General features: G+C 33.6%; 1 long non-coding RNA gene across 1 annotated transcript; it reads right to left on the reverse strand.

The window, feature by feature from the left end:
• Nucleotides 1-5,255: 5,255 nt before the first annotated feature.
• LOC149798569 (uncharacterized) lies at nt 5,256-19,913 on the reverse strand. The gene is made up of 2 exons (XR_016420991.1): nt 9,436-19,913; nt 5,256-9,405 (listed from the first exon to the last, which is right to left on the reverse strand). It is a non-coding gene; the product is annotated as an uncharacterized LOC149798569 (long non-coding RNA).
• Between the last annotated feature and the right edge of the window lie 628 nt (nt 19,914-20,541).

The raw sequence follows: 20,541 nt of genomic DNA on the forward strand, positions 1-20,541 counted from the left end.
CCTTATATTAGATTGGATATTTTATTTTCATTTTTCGTCCATCCAACTTCTAAAATCTTCCATTTTAATAATAGGTCTAAGATATATTACACTCATTTCATCGTTCAGTTCAGTTTTTTTTAAAAGATATCTTCGGGGTTTTTTTCTTTTCAGCTTTGACGGCGTCAGTTATTTCATTCAATAAGAGAATCATTTTATCTACTTCATTTCTGAAGGTATGCGTGTCTGTTGAAAACCTCTATTCAAAAAACTTTTCGTTCTATCATTTTGTCTAATCCATCAATACCACCTTGAACCATCCCTATAATTTAACCAGTCCTCGATCAACACGTTCTTTTATATATTTGCTATCTTATTCATGTTTTAACTGTAAGCTCACACTATAGGTTCAAAGTCTATTGATTTTGATTTTGTCTTGAATGAGATAAATATTAAGTCATTTTCAAAGGTGTAATTACACTTTCATTCATATTTAATTTATTTTGTATCCTCTATTTCTTAGTTACATTTGTTAAATCATTCGTCTCTATTCAACTGTGACAGCGTATTATTCGTATCAGTTATCATATCTTCCAACTTTATTTCGCCATTCTATAGTCGAGGTTTTAACCTCTTGTTAATTTTGATTCCTCTGTTTATTTCATTCTTTACTTGTCCCAACTCTGAATTTGTATTACCGTATTTTTTTCTCAGATTTTATCTTCTCCATTACACCATAATGCATACATATCGCTTTGTTTGATGGATTGTAAAAGATAATGATATTAACGTCGATAATTGCATCATTTGATACTTCCGTTTATAAAAATAATTTGAATGAATATACGCATCCCTGAATCCTTTCAGAATAACACTTGATCCATTAGGTCAGATATCAGGATTAGTCCATCTTTTATGGTGTTTCATTTAGAATTTCAATCTGTTCAAACTCTTAGAATGCACGCAGGCTTATTCTCCCGTTGTGTATCGTATTATAGTTGTTGTACCTACAACAATATTTTTCTTTAATGGTAAAATAATAATTCAGATGTAATCTAGGTAGACTACTTAAGTGTACAATAAATTGCATGTATTGTGTGTGATTATATTCTACTAAACCAATGCAGATCACATTTGATTGTATTTTTAAACAACAAATTAAAATAAAAAATTCCAAAATTAGTCAAGAATTTTTTTTTATTTTTAAAAAAGAACATTTCAACTATGCATTTTTCAATAGATCACGATTTAAAATTCAATGTTGATAAATTTTACAACTTAGCAAATTTATGCTTACATTAAGAAGTGGGATTCCATTGGCCCTTCCACTCCACCCCTCCTTCTTCTACTCCATCCTTCCTTCTTCAAGGAGATTCCAAAGTTATGAACATAGTTCCATATGTCTGTCAAAAGGATGCCCCCACCTCTGCTTCAAGATACATCAAATCAATGATTTGCAAATGGACATAACAATTTGTAATTACTAACCAATTTTTTATGTAACCTTGATAAATGTATATTTAAGTACACATGTACATGCAAATGTGCAGTCGCATCATAGTTTGCTTCTGTGCAAAACCACTGCGGTCATTGATGTTATGGAGGAGTATCACTAACTCCATCTTTACAAGCACCTGTCTGCGTTTCAATTCAAAACAAATTTGGAGCTTTTTGAGCATTTTTGTGACATTTTGAAAACAGAAAGAAAGATCAGCTGCATTTTGTAAAGGCAACTGAATAATTATTTATACCAGATGGCAATTACAATGATTTAATTTGGCACTCCTATCAGTTAGAACAAAAGTTTTAGTTTCTTCTGTGCTCATTGGGAGTCATATGGCCAAAAATACATGTAACATCGACCAAAATGGGTCCATAAGCCTAAATGAATAAGGTATTACTTAGCTTAGTTTCTGCATAATCTCCCAGAGCATTTTTAAGCTCTAGTAATTATAATGCACCTTGACTCAAATATCACATAAAAGTATTTACACAAATGGATGAAGACCACACATATATTGAACTAAGCTTCAAGTCCTCATTGGCATAAAAAAGGAAAAGGCACGTGCTGCAATGAAAATTTCGTAATTCTCACTGAAAATCCTCCCACTTTTGAAGTCAAATACTCCTGACCTAATGTGGCAAACGCCCTGCTTCATCCTACTTCTCTGATCCGTCTTTTCAGCAGATGTATGCAATGGGTTGTTCTACATTTTCTGCACTTTGTGCATGCATCAGTGAGGGAACATGATTCTGTATTTCTAAATCACCAAGAGACTTATCAACATTTTAATTCACATATACTAAATAAGCATTTTTGTACATATAATTCCATGATGATATCTGCTTTCCTCTCTAAATTTATTTCAAGTAGAATAATTAGAATACTATATGAAGAAAAAGAATTAAGGCATCATCCTTTTCATTACCGTATATACTTGCTTTTAAGTTGAGTCAAACTGCAAACAACAAAGATCCTGATCTGCCATAGCTTAATGCATCTGCAGATCTATCTTGTTTCTCAAGACCCACAATGCACCTGCAGATCTATCTTGTTTCTCAAGAAAACACATAATGCACCTGCAGATCTATCTTGCTTCTCAAGACCCACATAATGCACCTGCAGATCTATCTTGTTTCTCAAGACCCACATAATGCACCTGCAGATCCTATCTTGTTTCTCAAGACCCACATAATGCACCTGCAGATCTATCTTGTTTCTCAAGAAAACACATAATGCATCTGCAGATCTATCTTGTTTCTCAAGAAAACACATAATGCACCTGCAGATCCTATCTTGTTTCTCAAGACCCACAATGCATCAGATCTGGGTATGTGCAGTTTGGTGTTGGACTCATAAGCAAGTATATATGGCAGAGAAAATCGAGTACAAGTTCCACAATTCTTTCAATAAATGGACCAAAATGTTTTACATAAGTAAATCTTCAAATACCTATCAAATATTTCGTATTTTATACACTAGTGTATTTTCGGATACATGTTTATTTAGTTAACTTTTTTGTTCTATTTGATGTAAAATCCAATTCCATTTGCTTGAGATAATCACACACTTAATTTTTATTTAAAATTCTTATAATTATGATAATCAAATATACAATATCCCATTCCATTAAGTTTTTGATGGTTGTATAAAAAACATAACTATTTGTGCAGACATTGGACTGTGTGTTTGCTCAAGACATAAAATTTTGAAATATAATCAGTAAATTATTTATTGTAAATTAAATGTTACCTTTTCTTGCAATTTGCCTATGACACAAATTGTCTTTATTGTAGTTTATGTGTCCATATATGCACATTTTTCTCTGTACATTATTTGCATAATTATGTTACAGTTGCTAACAGCTACTATCAACTTCAAAAAGATATACTCCTACAATTAAAACACTTTTTATGGTGAATGTTTTTCAAATTTTTTGTGATGTTAAATGCTGTTATAAGTCAACTGAAGATGTTTCACTCTGATTCAACCTCACTGAATCTGGCCAGGGAACTACTCAATGCCATTATACATTTTTCCTCGTTTACCAGAGATATTTTGTTTTCTAAAGTGTCCGATCCGTGTTCTAATTTGTTCTAGAATGCAATTTCCAGTTATCTGCTCTATATTCTGGCATGTTCTATAGCATAATTTCCCAGTACAGGTTCCACACACCTGCCCTGTATCCTGCTGTAGTTTAGAATACAATTTCCCAGTACAAATTCAAGAGCACAATTTCCTTTTACAAATTGAAGAGATCTTCACTGTGTTACCATGTTCTAAAGTTCAATTTCCCTGCAAAAGTTTCATAGACCCAAGTTGTAATCCAGTGTGTTCTGAAGCACAAATTATTCAAACTCCATATACCTGCCCTGTATCCTATGTTATAGACCACAATTTCCCAGTACAAGTTCCAGAGACCGGAATTGTATTCTGTTGTATCTTAGGGCAACATTTTCCCATTAAAAGTTGCAAATACCTGCCCTGTATACTGTATGTTCTAAAACACAAATTGCCAGTACAAGTTCCAGAGACCTGTCCTGTATTTAAATTGTATTCCAGATGCCCATTTTCCAGTACACTTTCTTGAGTCCAGCACTGTATCCTATTGTTTTCTAGAGCATAGTTTACAAGTTCAATCCAAATTGTTGTCAACCATGACATATCTACTGAGAATTAACAAATTAATTTTGTACAGATAAAGACTTTGATAGCACTTAAGACCAGGGCCAACAAGGGGATGGGGGACTGGGGATATATCCCTGTAGCCTGGGAATGTAAGGGGGCCCAGGCCGAACAACTCTTTTTAATTTTATAAAAGAAAACTTTTGTTTGAACAAGAACTAGGAGAGGCCTGGGTGTTTCTTTCCCCAGGGCCTGTGATCTCTCTCTATGGCCCTGCTTGAGACACCAGAACTGATCCATGGTTTCAGAATTTCTTGTTGAATCCCTTCAGGTTGACTAACCTATCTAGGAATTAAGAAATCAAATAAACATAAGGCTGAATGCAATGTTTTTTGATGTTTTTGGTTGTCTTTCATAACTATACGTATCTGAAATATTCACAATAAAATATTTACATCTATGCATTATTTTCTTTCTAACATTATGACACTGTCATATTTTATTTTGGATGTGAAAATTACTTCACAAAACAGGTGGCACTCACTTTATGCCAATTCAGTTTAAGTGCTTTCATTTTAATAGCCTTTATGATGAAGAAATAACATGCAATTTGAGCCGCCGTGCTCATTTTTATGCCATCGCTGGTGCCATGTGCTGCTCATATGCGTATTATATGTATTAATTTATTTACAAGTTTTGGATCAGTAATCATTACTTGACAACTTAGAGGTATAATTTGCCCAAGAACTTCCTTAATTTTCGAGCAGCCTACGGGAAAATTACTTTCAATTTACACCAATTTTCGATTTATGCCATAATCTTAGTAAGGCATCTAAGGTATAAATCAAGCATCACCTCTACTCACTCAAGTTAAGGACTGAAGAAAATAGCACTACCTTCACGAGATTCTATTACTGAGGACAGCAAAGGATGACAATTACTTAAAATTACATAAAAATCCATCGGCCATCAGGATTGAAATAAAATTGTTACTCATATTTATTCTACTGTAATACAGCTTTCAGAGTCATATCAAGTGGATAGTGTTAAAAAAATTCCACTGAAATTTTGAATTAATATTAATAATTGATTTCTCTTAGATTTGTTCAAATGAAATAAAATGTAATAAACTAAGAAAAAATAATCACTGTTTCATAGTATCAAAAAGTTTATTTCACAACATTAGCAAAGTTTACATGAAATATCATTCACAATATTCATAAATAAAGAACCATCACTGATTGGCTAGACAGATGTCATTTCTGCCTGGAATCAACCAGTGATAACAATGAAAGAGGTATGGGCTGAATAACATATCTAGGAATGACTGGCGACCATGAGGGGCTTCAGGTGACATCACAAAAAACACAAAATACTGACAAAACTATACAAGACAGCAAATAGACACACTCAAGAGAAAGGAAAAAAGTGAATGTCCTTTTCTAACACAACATTATTAGAAGACAGGCAATATTGTCACACACACCTCTCAGACTCATCTAAACAGTATGCTTTACTAAGTTAAAATATCTCTTCAAGCCATTCAGATTGCTCACTTTCAAGCCAATCAGCTTGCTCAGCTTTTAATTTTAATGCAGCAGTGATAACTTCAATGAAAATGGAGCCTGTGCAATAGTCAGTAACAACTAATGTCTAACTAATTTATCTGCATTGTTTTTATCAATATCAAATTCATCCAGTACTGACATAAGTTTCAGAAAAATATATAAACTGACCAGTTTTATAAAGCAAATGTTTCCTGTAAATGAGAATTCTTAAAAAACTTGATAAAGCATCTTTATTCCTGTGAGAGTACCCTACACAATAAATATAGTTTCCCTGTGAGAATACCTATCACAATGAATAGTTTCCCTGTGAGAATACCTATCACAATGAATAGTTTCCCTGTGTGAATACCTATCACAATGAATAGTTTCCCTGCATGAATACCTATCACAATGAATAGTTTCCCTGTGAAAATATCTATCACAATGCAATCCTGAAATACATGTGTAGTTTGCATTATCATTAGGTTTCACATGTTCAAACTTTCATGCAACAGATCAATCAATAAGTCAATCAATCTGAATGATTTAATTCAGAAGCAAGGAAACATCACTGAGAATTATTCATTATGCATAACAACATAAGTTAACAAATTTGGATATTTTCTTATTTGTCTTTGTTTAAGTCTTGAACTCCAAAGCCTGTCAGAAAATGTACCCAGCAAAATGTTCAACTGATGAGATAACATCAATATGATAACCTGGACCAATCAAAATAAATTTTGTAGCAGTAAAAAAGAATTTGGTTTTGATGATCTTTATTACTACGTGCTGAACAATATAAAAGTAACATTGCCAAATAAAGCTGAGCTTTGTAAAATTACCATAATCCTTTTTTTTAAAAACAATAGATTTAAATAGATTTTTTAAATTTAATTTTCATAAACTGGATTCATAGCAATTCCTTCCTTGCTAACGTTTCCTCAATTTTTCACTTTCTTGTACATCATTTATACACATTGGGGTACAACTTTTCTTGGACCAAACTCCATTTTTTAACCATTCAGTACTGAATAACAGGATGACACTCATGCTTTGCAAAAAGACATCATAGGAAGGTGTAGCATTATGGGAAGGCTGCTCTTTATTTTATAAAAACACAAACTCAACCTTATTAATACATATATATGGCTGTAAGTAATCTATGTAAATAAGACCTATCTCAACAGCATCAATGAACCATCCTCTCTCATAAGACAAGACACTTTTAAAATAACTTGCACTGCTAACAGAGGCACCTTTCGTTATGGGAGTTGGAAAATAGAGAAATGCATAGATAACACGTGGGATACAGATGTTGGAACAGTTAACAGAGGACACAAATACACACATATTTAGCTGCTCAAGGCACAAGCACTGATGTTGTTGTCTGCAGTATTGTTCATTAACAAATCCTGAAAAAAAACTTCCTGTATGTGCATCATAAGGTTACATTAGTTGTAACCTTTATAGGTCATAACAGTTTTAGCCTGGAAATCATAAAATTGAGCTTGAGCCTGGTTTTGCCCACAGGAAATCAAAAGAGACTGGTTGACTTGTTTCCATTTACATGAAATTAAAAGAGCCTGGTTAACCAGTTTCCTCTCACAAGAAATCAAATGTAACTGGTTGACTGGTTTCCACTCAGAGGAAAGTAAAAGTGAATGGTTCTCTTGATTCCAGTCACAGGAAATCAAAAGTGACTGCTTGACTGATTTCCACTCACTGGAAATCAAAAGTAGTTGACTGGTTTCTACTCATAGAAAATCAAAAATGAATGGTTGACTGGTTTGCATTGATAAAAAGTGAATGGTTGACTGGTCTGCACTCATAGGAAATCGATGGTGACTGGTTTCTAGTCATGGGATATCAAAAGTGACTTGCAGACTCAAAATCTTAGGGTCAATTCCAATTGTATGATTTCAAGGCTATGTACCTGGCATCTGGATATAAACCCCTAGTTTCAAAAAAGAATGTACCAGGTAAAGAACAGCAACTTACAAAATCAAAAAAGGGCTTGTTACTTAACAACTGGTCAACTTCAGAAAAAGATACCATCACTTTAATTTTGTCTCTAAAAGTAATCCAAACAGTTGATTAATAAATAAACATTTGTGCTTCACATTCTTGAATATATTAAGTTTTACCTAATGTTTTCATAAAACTCAGAAACACTCACTCATGAATTTTGAACTGGACAACGGTCAGAAAGTAAACAAGAATTCTTTTCACATGACAAGTGCAAACAGGCTAATGTAATAAAGGACAGACTTTAGGAAGAATATCTGGAAAGATCCAATGCATACATACTTGACTGACAATAAACAAAAAGCACATACAATAGAAAAATTCACAACCATATTTTTCTTCCCATAATTTCATAAATAACAAATTTGTTCAAGAACATTTATGGTACAAAAAACTATGAAATTTTTTTAATAACAATGTGCTAATAAACACCTCCTTTCTCTTTATCAACGTGGAAAGGAAAGCAATGAAGAATGCATTTTTGTAAGACATCTGACAACTTATAAGGTACATGTTCACTAATAGGTCAAGTCCAACTGCAAACAACATGGAAACTGATCTACCATATCACAATGTGCCTGCAGATCAGGGTCTATGTTGTTTCTTCTACTGATTACTCCTAACAAACTGCACAGACCCAGATCTGCCGGCACATTTTCTGACAGCAGATTTGGGTCTGTGCAGTTTGCAGTTGGACTCATCTTATAAGCAAGTATATATAGTAGTGTAGACCTAGACCCAAAACAGCTTAATGTGCCGACATATAAGGTTGTATGTGATTATTTCCAAAATAATCCCTGAACTTACTGCAAGAAAAGAAATAAAAGCAATAAATATTCTCCTAAATTGAAGTATGTGTGTTATCACACCTCCTGTTTAAAATCCACTGGTTACAAATATACCTGTGCATAGCCCAACATACAGAAATCTGCAACAAGTCCTTAACAGTGAGTAGAACACTTGATTGTTGCAATGATTATTCATGAGTTAAAACTATGAATTTTCATGTTAAGTAAATCAGATCAATTTTCATAGCATTGTATTACTATAATTGTTTTTAATCCTCATAACTTTTTGTCAAACATAGGTCAGGGATTAACAATGGCCCATGATATGACAAAATCATGTCAAACATAGGTCAGGGATTAACAATGGCCCATGATATGACAAAGTCCTGTCAAACATAGGTCAAGGATTAACAATGGCCTATGATATGATAAAGTCTTGTCAAACATGGGTCAGAAATTAACACTGGCCCATAATATGACATGAAGTCCTGTCAAACTCATGTCAGGGATTAACAATGGCCCATGATATGACATAAAATCCTGTCAAACACATGTCAGGGATTAACACTGGCCCATGATATGACAAAATCCTGTCAAACACATGTCAGGGATTAATTAGGCCCATAATATGACATGAAGTCCTGTCAAACACATGTCAGGTATTAATACTGGCAGATCAGATGGTAATGCCCATATTAGTGATGTAGCATGAACCTGTGCTGGACTTTGTGTTGCAATCATTCTAGCAACAGATCAAACTGATCTACACAGTTATATTATGACCAAATAATTCTCATTTCAGGTAATTAATTCAATATTTTTATTTTTTAATGGTATTTTTCAAATCAGTCCCATAAAAATTCTTACAATACAGTCATCTTGCTTATCCATTACTATAAAAATATTGGATTTAGCAAATTCTGCAATGTACAGACAGAATCTGTAATTACCTGTAATTACCTGTAATTACCTGTAATTACCTGTGATGAATTGTTCCAGTGTAGAGTCATTTTTGTTTCTTGTCCAACTCCATTGACTCTTATACAGAAACCAAAATTTAGACCTAAAGACTGCATCGCTCATGGGGCAAGTCTGCATATACACACAGAAATCAAAGTCTGTTCTGTCTTCATGTACACCAGTAGATCAAGGTCTATGGTTTTCACTGAACTTGTGATTTGAAGCAATGAATCTCTTCCCACCAACAAACAACTCAGAAACAGATCTGTCCAACAGTAATGGTCTAAACTATCAGTTGTACTTTTAGCAAAGAATGAAGAATCTGTTCTCATCGGCAAACAACTCAAAACCTGATCTGTCTTCAGGCACTGCGCCAATAACTATTATGTTAGTAGATTATGGTCCATGTTAATAGTTGTACTTCAAGCAACCAATGAAGACCAGTAGATCAAGGCCTGCATGAAAGGTTGTAATTGTGACTTCAAGCAACCGATGAAGACCAGTAGATCAAGGCCTGCATGAAAGGTTGTAATTGTGACTTCAAGCAACCCATGAAGACCAGTAGATCAAGGCCTGCATGAAAGGTTGTAATTGTGACTTCAAGCAACCAATGAAGACCAGTAGATCAAGGCCTGCATGAAAGGTTGTAATTGTGACTTCAAGCAACCAATGAAGACCAGTAGATCAAGGCCTGCATGAAAGGTTGTAATTGTGACTTCAAGTAACCAATGAAGACCAGTAGATCAAGGCCTGCATGAAAGTTGTAATTGTGACTTCAAGCAACCATGAAAGACCAGTAGATTAAGGTCTGCATGAAAGGTTGTAATTATGACTTCAAGCAACCATGAAAGGTTGTAATTGTGACTTCAAGCAACCAATGAAAGACCTTAATCGTTTGGTTACAGCAGACTAGATCATGATATCATAAATTTTCTGAGACTGAGTCTGAGCTTATTTCATTTGTAACATGATGTTTGACTGGCTGAAATGAAAACTCAATCTCAAACTGAAGCTCAAAGTTGTTACATCTTCAGGCAGGATCTCAAACAGAAGCTAAGAGTTTTTTCAGGTCCAGGTCAGATTTCAACTGTTAATAGTTGGGTATACACAATACACAGGTAAATGCTGGGGTCATTGTAACAAAGCCAGATTTTAACAAGGTTTTGCATATACTGTATGGTTTGTTTCAGTAGATATTGGTGTGCACCATATGCAGTTACTACGTCAACTTCTGTGACAGCCTACCTCATTCCTAATGCAGATTCGATGACAATAAGATCTTTGTATTTACTTGTATACAAGGCACACAAGTACAATACAGACCATCTATCCCACAATAAACAAGGAGATCTGAGTCCAAGCTGTTAATTCTACTGTGAAGATCACTGTCAAATAATGTGCCAGCAGTTCTGGGTCAAATTCACACTCCCACCATTTCAGATTACATCACTGCTTGGAGGTTGTTTTGACCAAAATAAAGTCCATCATCTTCATGCATTAGTACACAAACACCTAAATGGATCATATCTTACTTCACTAATCACAGAATGATAATCAATAACAAGGAGAAAGGACCCTGAATAGTTTACACATTGCTTCATTAAGCCATCACTGGTGCTCTGTGATGTTTGCTTATGTGTTACCTTCTACGATCATGACCTTGCACCCCATCACTGTAAATTAAGAATTCTCCACTTTTTCCTTCTACATATTACACAAAATCTTTATAGTCTGCACAAACACCAATTAAAGAAGACATCAGAAAATACAATCAATATTGCTTATAGTCAGTATAAAAACTTTTAATCATCTCCCTTCTACCACCGAGTTACAGCATTATGGCAGTGGTGTTCACGTATGATAGGGGAGATAACCTACCGTCAAGATTGTAGGTCTGTTTAACTAAAATCTTAAAAAGACATCTCAGCATAAACCCTAACTGTCAATGCATTATACAACTGTATACATGGGTCTAAATTTTTGGGAATTAGGCACATGTTATGCACAAGAAAATAAAATATATACAATGTTTTGGGGCTTCATACAACCCTTAATTAAACAAGTCCTTTAACACCCTACCCATCCCAATGTGAATAACATGGAATCGTGATAGGAGCATGTTTAAACTGATATCAATTTTCCTTGTAATACATGTATCTTTTGCCAGCAGACATCCACTGCTATGTTCTATGTTATTTATAGCCTGAAACAATGTGAAAACAAGCAGTTATTTAAAACTGCAATCAATTCAATATAAAAGGTTTCAGTACAAATATTTTCTTTGTCTGTAAAAACTACATCAGAATACTATAAAAGTCAATTAAACAGTAGAAAAATTATATATCTGCTTCAAACACTGACAATTATAACCGTTAATAACAAAGAATTTCGGCATAATGACTGACGAAATTTTTGGAAAGTTCCATCTGAAATGATTACATTGCAGACTGTACTCATGTAATAATCAGGTTAGATTGCTTCACATAACCTGTGAAAATAACTTGATGAAAATCTACCATCTACTTCATAGTTTGTATTTAATAATCTGAAATCAGAGAGTTACTTTTTGATATTGTGTAGTTTTTATTACATATAGCTATTTCAGGAAAATAACAATCATCTTATTTTCTTGCAGCCACTTCATACGTCTTTCAGTCAAATAACTGAATGACTTGGAATAAGTACAGAAGCAATAAGTAACATTATAAAGCAATTTTCAACATTTTACATGAATCACGTTAACACCCACAATCCATAACACCATTGTTGACAAAACAAGTTTCTGGTAAAGCAGTGACAGAAAACAGCAGGATCTATTGCTATGCCAGTGCAGTTTATGCCTTTATCTCCTCACCTTCTCAAGGATATTTACAAAAAAAAACAGTATCAAATATTTTTTATCATAGCACAATACTCTAATTTTTCAATACGAGAAACTGTTCAAATAAATGGACTCATGTTAAAATGTAAATACATTGCCATCTTAGCATATATGGATTTGATTCGTTGCCATCTTAGTCCATTTGGATTTAACACATTGCTATCCAAGTCCATATGGGTTTAACACATTGCTGTCTTAGTCCATATGGATTTAACACATTGCCATCTTAGCTCATTTAGATTTAACACATTGCTATCTTAGTCCATATGGGTTTAACACATTGCTGTCTTAGTCCATATGGATTTAACACATTGCCATCTTAGCTCATTTAGATTTAACACATTGCTATCTTAGTCCATATGGATTTAATACATTGCTATCTTAGTCCATATGGATTTAACACATTGCTACCTTAGTCCATATGGATTTAACACATTGCTGTCTTAGTCCATATGGATTTAACACATTGCCATCTTAGCTCATTTAGATTTAACACATTGCTATCTTAGTCCATATGGATTTAACACATTGCTATCTTAGTCCATATGGATTTAACACATTGCTATCTAAGTCCATATGGGTTTAACACATTGGCATCTTAGTCCATATGGATTTAATACATTGCTATCTTAGTCCATATGGATTTAACACATTGCTATCTTAGTCCATATGGATTTAACACATTGCTGTCTTAGTCCATATGGATTTAACACATTGCCATCTTAGCTCATTTAGATTTAACACATTGCTATCTTAGTCCATATGGATTTAACACATTGCTATCTTAGTCCATATGGATTTAACAAATTGCTATCTTAGTCCATATGGATCTAACACATTGCTATCTTAGTCCATATGCATTTAACACATTGCCATCTTAGCCCATTTAACACATTGCTATCTTAGTCTATATGGATTTAACACATTGCCATCTTAGTCCAAATGGATTTAACATGTTGCCATCTTAGCCCATTTGGATTTAACACAATGCCATCTTAGTCCACATGGATTTAACACATTGCTATCTTAGTCCATATGGATTTAACCCACTGCCATCGAACCCATATGGATTTAACACAGCAACTTAATAACCTGGAGATCTAAATGAAGGAACTTTTTGTAATGACAAAACATAATCAATTAACATTCTTTTGACTCCAGTCTCATATCACCATGCACAGTATGAAACAAAACTTGGCAGTTATGTCACAGTGACCCATTTTTAATAGAGATAAAATGGCACTGCTGACTTTTAGCTGTGAGCAAGCTCTAAAATTCTGAGCAGAATCTAACTGGTCTATGTGCACAATTTCTATGAAATAAAACAAATAAACTTTCTAAAAAGAACATCTGGTATATTTGTCAGTCTTACCCATTAGTTCCACGAACAGTAGGTGAATATAATACCAAAATGTACATTCACGTACTAACCATTTGATAAAAACTATCATTTTAACTTACAACTTGTGCAACAAAGACATGTTCTGGCTACTCTATGGAAATCCAGAACAAGTATTCTTTGCCACAAGAGATATTAAGGAATACAATAAAGGAAAGGCTGAGAAATCATAAAAGAAAAAGCAATCTTCATTTGGAGCATAACACTTACTGATATTTACTTCTACAGTAGAACCACTGACATACCTCAATTATAAAATGGACTTGACTGAAATGTAATACATAGAGTGTTCTCATAACAGGTCATAACACTTACTGATATCTACTTCTACAGTAGAACCACTCTGACATACCTCAATTATAAAATGGACTTGACTGAAAATGTAATCCATAGTGTTCTCATAACAGGTCATAACACTTACTGATATCTACTTCTACAGTAGAATCACTCTGACATACCTCAATTATAAAATGGACTTGACTGAAAATGTAATCCATACAGTGTTCTCATAACAGGTCATAACACTTATAAAACAAATAAATCTGTACTGAAAACTTGGTCTCTCAAGACATGTGGTCTCTCATAACAGTTGTCTTTCAAGACTGGTTTTACTGTAAAACCTGTGCAAATGTGAATTCCAGATAACGTTTTCAAAAAACATTTTCTTTCTTTCGTAGAATATGAGAACAAAAGTTGATTCAGTACTTTAACTCAATATTTAAAACTGAAAGGTAAATTAACCAGAACATAATCAATTATTACATAGCTACGAAGCACTTGGTAGACTCAACGAGACAATATATCATTAAATATCATGTAGAAAATAAATTCAGACTAAAGTGATCTTGAGAATTAAGGGGTGGCCACGTTTCTAACAAACTCTTTTGCCATATTTTACCTTTGCCCTTTCAGAACTTAACTTCAACTCAGTATTCTATCCATTATTGTGCTGATGTGCTATATATACATACAGACATGCATACATACATACATACATACATACATACATACATACATAGGGAATAAAACAAAACATAAAACAACGGGAAAAAAAGAAAATTATTTTCAATGACATCAAATCAGAACAACAAGTGGATAGAAACCAAGGATTTTGTTCACTCTTTTATATAATAAAAAAAACATTGTTCGTCAGAAGCAAATTTAATTGACCTGATGAGAATAACTTATCACAATATACAGGTAGTAGTCATTAATACTGAAGGTTCACCACTAAATACGCATTGTTATTACTACTTCCAAATGCACAGGCCTAGGATGTCAATAGCTTGTACAAATCTCTGTGTCATGAGTCGATCACAAATACATATCTTTACAAAGCAAAGAATGTACTTAAATATATTCCTAGATGACCTTCTTGGGTTGAATGGGTGCAGTACTAACAGGAATACATCCAATAATAACATTTCATTATTCAAGCAAAAACAGCAACCAATAAATGAACTTGACAAATTCAACCAAATCAATGAAGCATGAAATATAGGTTACAGAAACATCTTTTGCAACATCGGTGTATTACTGATCAGGATGCATCCCCAAACTAAGTTTTATGATTCTAGAAAGGATAATATCCAAACTGTATGTCAAACATTATGGTGGTCATGAGCTTAAATACACAAATGTAACCAAAGACAGTAAATGATTAAATACAGGTCACAGTGAGCTCCTTTTCCTGCAAGGTTATGATACTAAAAGAGACATATATCACCATGATTCTAGCATGAATAATGCCTGAGAAATGAACACTGAATATAAAAATTTAACACATTAGTGAAGCATAAACTATGGCCATAAGGACCTACTACTTAATAAAGACGAATCTCATCGCCAACTTTCAAGATTCTAGATCAGACAGTAAGCATACAAGAAGCAAAAAAAAAAACACCAATGTGGTCAAGACCAAAACCAAAACTTAATCAAAGGCAGTAAAATATGAAAGGTTGGTCACAGTGACCTCTTTTTGTATGGGTAATGATACTAAATGATACATATACAATCATGTACTTTCAAGGAATCTGTAATGAACAGTAATAACACAAAATTTAACCAAAGTAAGTGAAGCATAGAATATGTGTCAGTACTTTTGTGATAAGGTGTACTATTTACCATGGTGCATCAATTCATCAAGTTTCATGATTCAAGGTATAACAGCATTTACACATGATAAAATAAATCTTATCATCATAGGCTGAGAAAGGATAAATGTACCCTAAGCCAATAAAATATGAAATTTAGGTCACAGTGCTTTCTTTTGTAGTAAGGGTATAATACTAACAGAGATGTAGATAATTATCGAGTCAGAAGAGCCTTGCATGAACAAAATTTCACACAAGTTAATGACGCAAGAATCACTGATCACAGTACCCTACTTCTGTGATGAGGGTCTAGTACTTGTCAAGATGCAAATTCAAAATCTTTACCAAAAATGTACATGTATGTACAATGTTAACCCCTTTGCCCGTTCCTCTATGGCTATGTATTATGAAACACATTTTGAACTGTTGCCTATGATGCAAGAAAGAAAGACTGACATACAGTGTGGCTGAACTGTGTGGATGCTGATGCTTTATAATAGCTCTCACCCTACTTCATAGAAGCACACTAAAAATTAAGATTTAAAATCAATGTCTGCACCTGAAAAAGTTGTAATTCTTCATAAATAAGAGGCTTGTAAACCAACAAAAATAACACATCTACACAAAGAAAAGAAAAACATTTTGTGACACCTATCAGTGCATTACACACAGACCCAATCTACTGTACTATAATGCACCATTCACTGCTCCTGTGGCCTAGTGGTTAGAGCATCCACCTCGGATGCGGTAAGTCGTAAGTTCTATCCCTAGCCAAGTCATACCAAAGACTTATAAAAATGGTACTAACAGCTGCCTCGCTTGGCACTCAGCATTATTAAGAGGTTAGTGTTAGGACTGGTCAGCCTGGTGTCAGGATAATGTGACTGGGTGGGACATCATGCTACATGTCTGCGGCATGATGTCCCTATGCTAGACATCACTATAAACTGCCACACTGCAGACATTGCAGCGATACGACTGAAAATTGTTAAAGCTATGTTAAAACTCCAAATCAAACAGACACACACACATGTACCAGTCAATTTAGATCCACACAGTGTGCTTAAAAGTATTACAGGATTGACATTTCTGAACTCTTATCTGTAGAGTGAACTTTGATCTGCTGGGACATTATTTGACACAGCTGGCTGTTACTTATCTTTAATTGTTCAAAATATATAAATCTTCTTTCGATAAACTCACTTCAAAATGCAATCAAAACCAAATAAATTTTTAACTATGTACACAGCTACTGAACACTACAAGCAAAACACATACAAAATATAAACATTCTATTTGAAAATAAGAACAACTTGTCATATTTGTGCTGAAATTAGCTGAGGCACATATTTCATAGTAAATGACTTTGAACATCACAGGAACAAATGTGCATTGTCATAATTTGTTAAAATCCTGTGAGTAGAAATACATCACATATGAGGAGTAACAAGTCAATCAAGCTAACTAAAGTTCCTAATGTGGAATACATTTTCTCTACCCCTTCTGGAACCCCACAGCAGTCCCAGCCTGTCTTGGGGGCTCCATATGGGGAAAACACTTATTATTTTTCCCTAGCATCTAATGAAACACGATTTCACAAGAGCCAACTTTTCTTGCAATAATGGATGCAAAGTTTTAGTATACATTCTTTGCTACATTGAATACTTTTTCAAGATAATGTACAATACATAGTATATTAAACAAGAAACACACTGTAATCACAGTATTCAAATTGGCAGCTGCCAAGATTTAAGGAAAATAAAAGATAAAAATTACCCTTAGATACATTTACATGAAAGTTTTATACATATCCTAAATTTATCAGAAAATGTGCAAAACTGAGACATAAAAACCTATAAAATGCACTGAAGTGTGACCCCGCTATAGCATGATCCGTTATAACACAAATTTGGATACAAGAGGGTCATGGCAGGGTTCCCAAAATTTCATATGCATGTATTTTTCTCTTAAAAGTATGACAAATAATGTGTAAAACGTTTACTATCATTTTGAGGAATTCTAACACAAAATGATCATGTCATGGCTAGTGAAATTATGTGTGCATTTATTTTTCTCACACATAAAAAAAAAACTTCAAAGAATGAAAAATAATGTGTAAAAAAAAATTATTCAAGGATTGCACTGGGCTAAACCAATGATGCAAATTGTGATTTTTTTTCTTATTGGCTAAAAAATTTACCATCTGGCAATTTTTTTATGACAACCTTGTTAGCTGTTTAAATTTGTCTATACAATCTTGGGTTTGAAGTGGAGAAATTTAAATGCACCATGAAAGGAAGCTGCAAACTTGTATATAAAATGCACCTGAATCTATCTATTGTTACATAAATGAATCCTTTGTTCATGCTGACAAACCATCTGAACAGTGCATTGTTACATCATGATCCACTTATGGTGATATCTGGCCTGAGAACTAAATGCTGCTGATCCACTCAAACAGCCATGCTATCTGACTAGATACAATCAACCAACCTATAAAGGTGGGAAAAGGAACAATGACAAATGAACTAATGACAGCTGATTTTTTTTAATGTACCCAGAAATCATTTTCTGCTGAAACTTCAAAGAAACTGATTACCATTGAAGCAACGATCATTCTGTATAATTACTAAGCAAAAGAGAAGAAGCCCTCCCAATCAAAGTTCTACAATTATTTGGTGTTACCACCAGAATAACAAACAGGCATTTATTTGGTCCTCCAAATTTGTTCTTTAGCAGTGACTTCAATAACACATGCACCATTCATCAAAGCAAGCCAACAAATATCTTCGATAAAAACAAAGCACCTTTCATCAAAGGAAGTCAGCACCTAACTTAAATGAATACAATGGAACTTGATGGAATGTTGCATTTTCCAAAGTGGCCGAAGACATTTATTGTGCTGTGAAAGTTTCCTTTTTGCAGAAAAAACATTTATGCTTAAGAATGCTACTAAATGTGGCATGTAAGGCAAGTTAAATCCAATCTTTTGAAACCATAAATATCTGGCCGTCAAGTTATTTAATTTGTTCACATTTTCATTTCCCTTTGAATAGCCTAATCACTTGGGTAGCCTCGGCAAGACGATAGCTGTCTCCAGCTGACCAAAATCTAGGCCAGTTTAAGTACATGAACGTGTAGTATGTAAACAACTATAGCCATGTGCTACTGGCAACAATATCGCATTGAACTGTTGTTACACGGGTTTGTTGACAATGGCATATAGATCACAGAGGACTTACATTCTTAATCTTGTCTTATTTGTGTTTTCTAACGGGATGTGGCTGATATATTAATTTTATATCATGTGATCTATGCTCGAATTCACATTTTTTTAAATACCCATCTTTGGTACTTAACGCATTATGAAAAATACTACATAAATAAAAGATGTCAATACACAAGTGTACTTCAGACTAGTCTTGTCTTCATTTAATCAAAAGCATGTATTTTTTGCATGCACTTTTATTACCCCCGCCTTCCATCTAGTTTTGGTACATGCATCATTTTCTTAAGCTAACTGACCTGGTTTCTTATAACTTGGTCTGGTTGTATAGACCCCAACTACTATGTCATAGCAAGGGGTCACACTGCATGAATATAATGAACCTTATAAAGAAGTACCTTACTTTAATGAATTCCTTGATGTAACAAACACACTAAAACCCCAAAGATCTTTTTTACACATAGTGATTATAATCAATGTCTCCTGATAATTAACAATTAATAGAGACACATTACTGTTTGTTATAACAAGGGTCTAAATTCTAGAACTAATAGGGTGCATGGATAATGGCTATGCAGCCACTGCTCCAATGAACCAGCTGCCATCCAATTCTTAATTATTCTTCATTCTGTGCAGGATTTTTATGCTAGAGGAAAAAAATATTCCACACGTGTCACATCTTTTTCTCTACAACACAACATAAAAAATACTACACAGTATGAATAATACTGCACAAAAATAAAAAACACCAGATTATCAAGAATAAATAATGCTACACAGTATCAAGAAAACTACACTGTATCAATAATACCACAGTATCAAGAATACTACACAGTATCAATAATACCACAGTATCAAGAATACTACACAGTATCAATAATACCACAGTATCAAGAATACTACACAGTATCAATAATACTACACAGTATCAATAATACCACAGTATCAAGAATACTACAGTATCAAGAATACTACACAGTATCAATAATACCTCAGTATCAAGAATACTACACAGTATCAATAATACCACAGAATCAAGAATACTACACAGTATCAATAATACCACAGAATCAAGAATACTACAGTATCAAGAATACTACACAGTATCAATAATACTACACAGTATCAATAATACCACAGTATCAAGAATACTACAGTATCAAGAATACTATACAGTATCAATAATACCACAGTATCAAGAATATTACACAGTATCAATAATACCACACAGTATCAATAATACTACACAGTATCAATAATACCACAGAATCAAGAATACTACAGTATCAAGAATACTACACAGTATCAAGAATACTACACAGTATCAATAATACCACAGTATCAAGAATACTACACAGTATCAATAATACCACAGTATCAAGAATACTACACAGTATCAATAATACCACAGAATCAAGAATACTACAGTATCAAGAATACTACACAGTATCAATAATACTACACAGTATCAATAATACCACAGTATCAAGAATACTACAGTATCAAGAATACTATAT

Source organism: Sinohyriopsis cumingii, chromosome 5, assembly GCF_028554795.1.
Source record: "Sinohyriopsis cumingii isolate HCF-2022 chromosome 5, ASM2855479v2, whole genome shotgun sequence".
NCBI lineage: Eukaryota > Metazoa > Mollusca > Bivalvia > Unionida > Unionidae > Sinohyriopsis > Sinohyriopsis cumingii.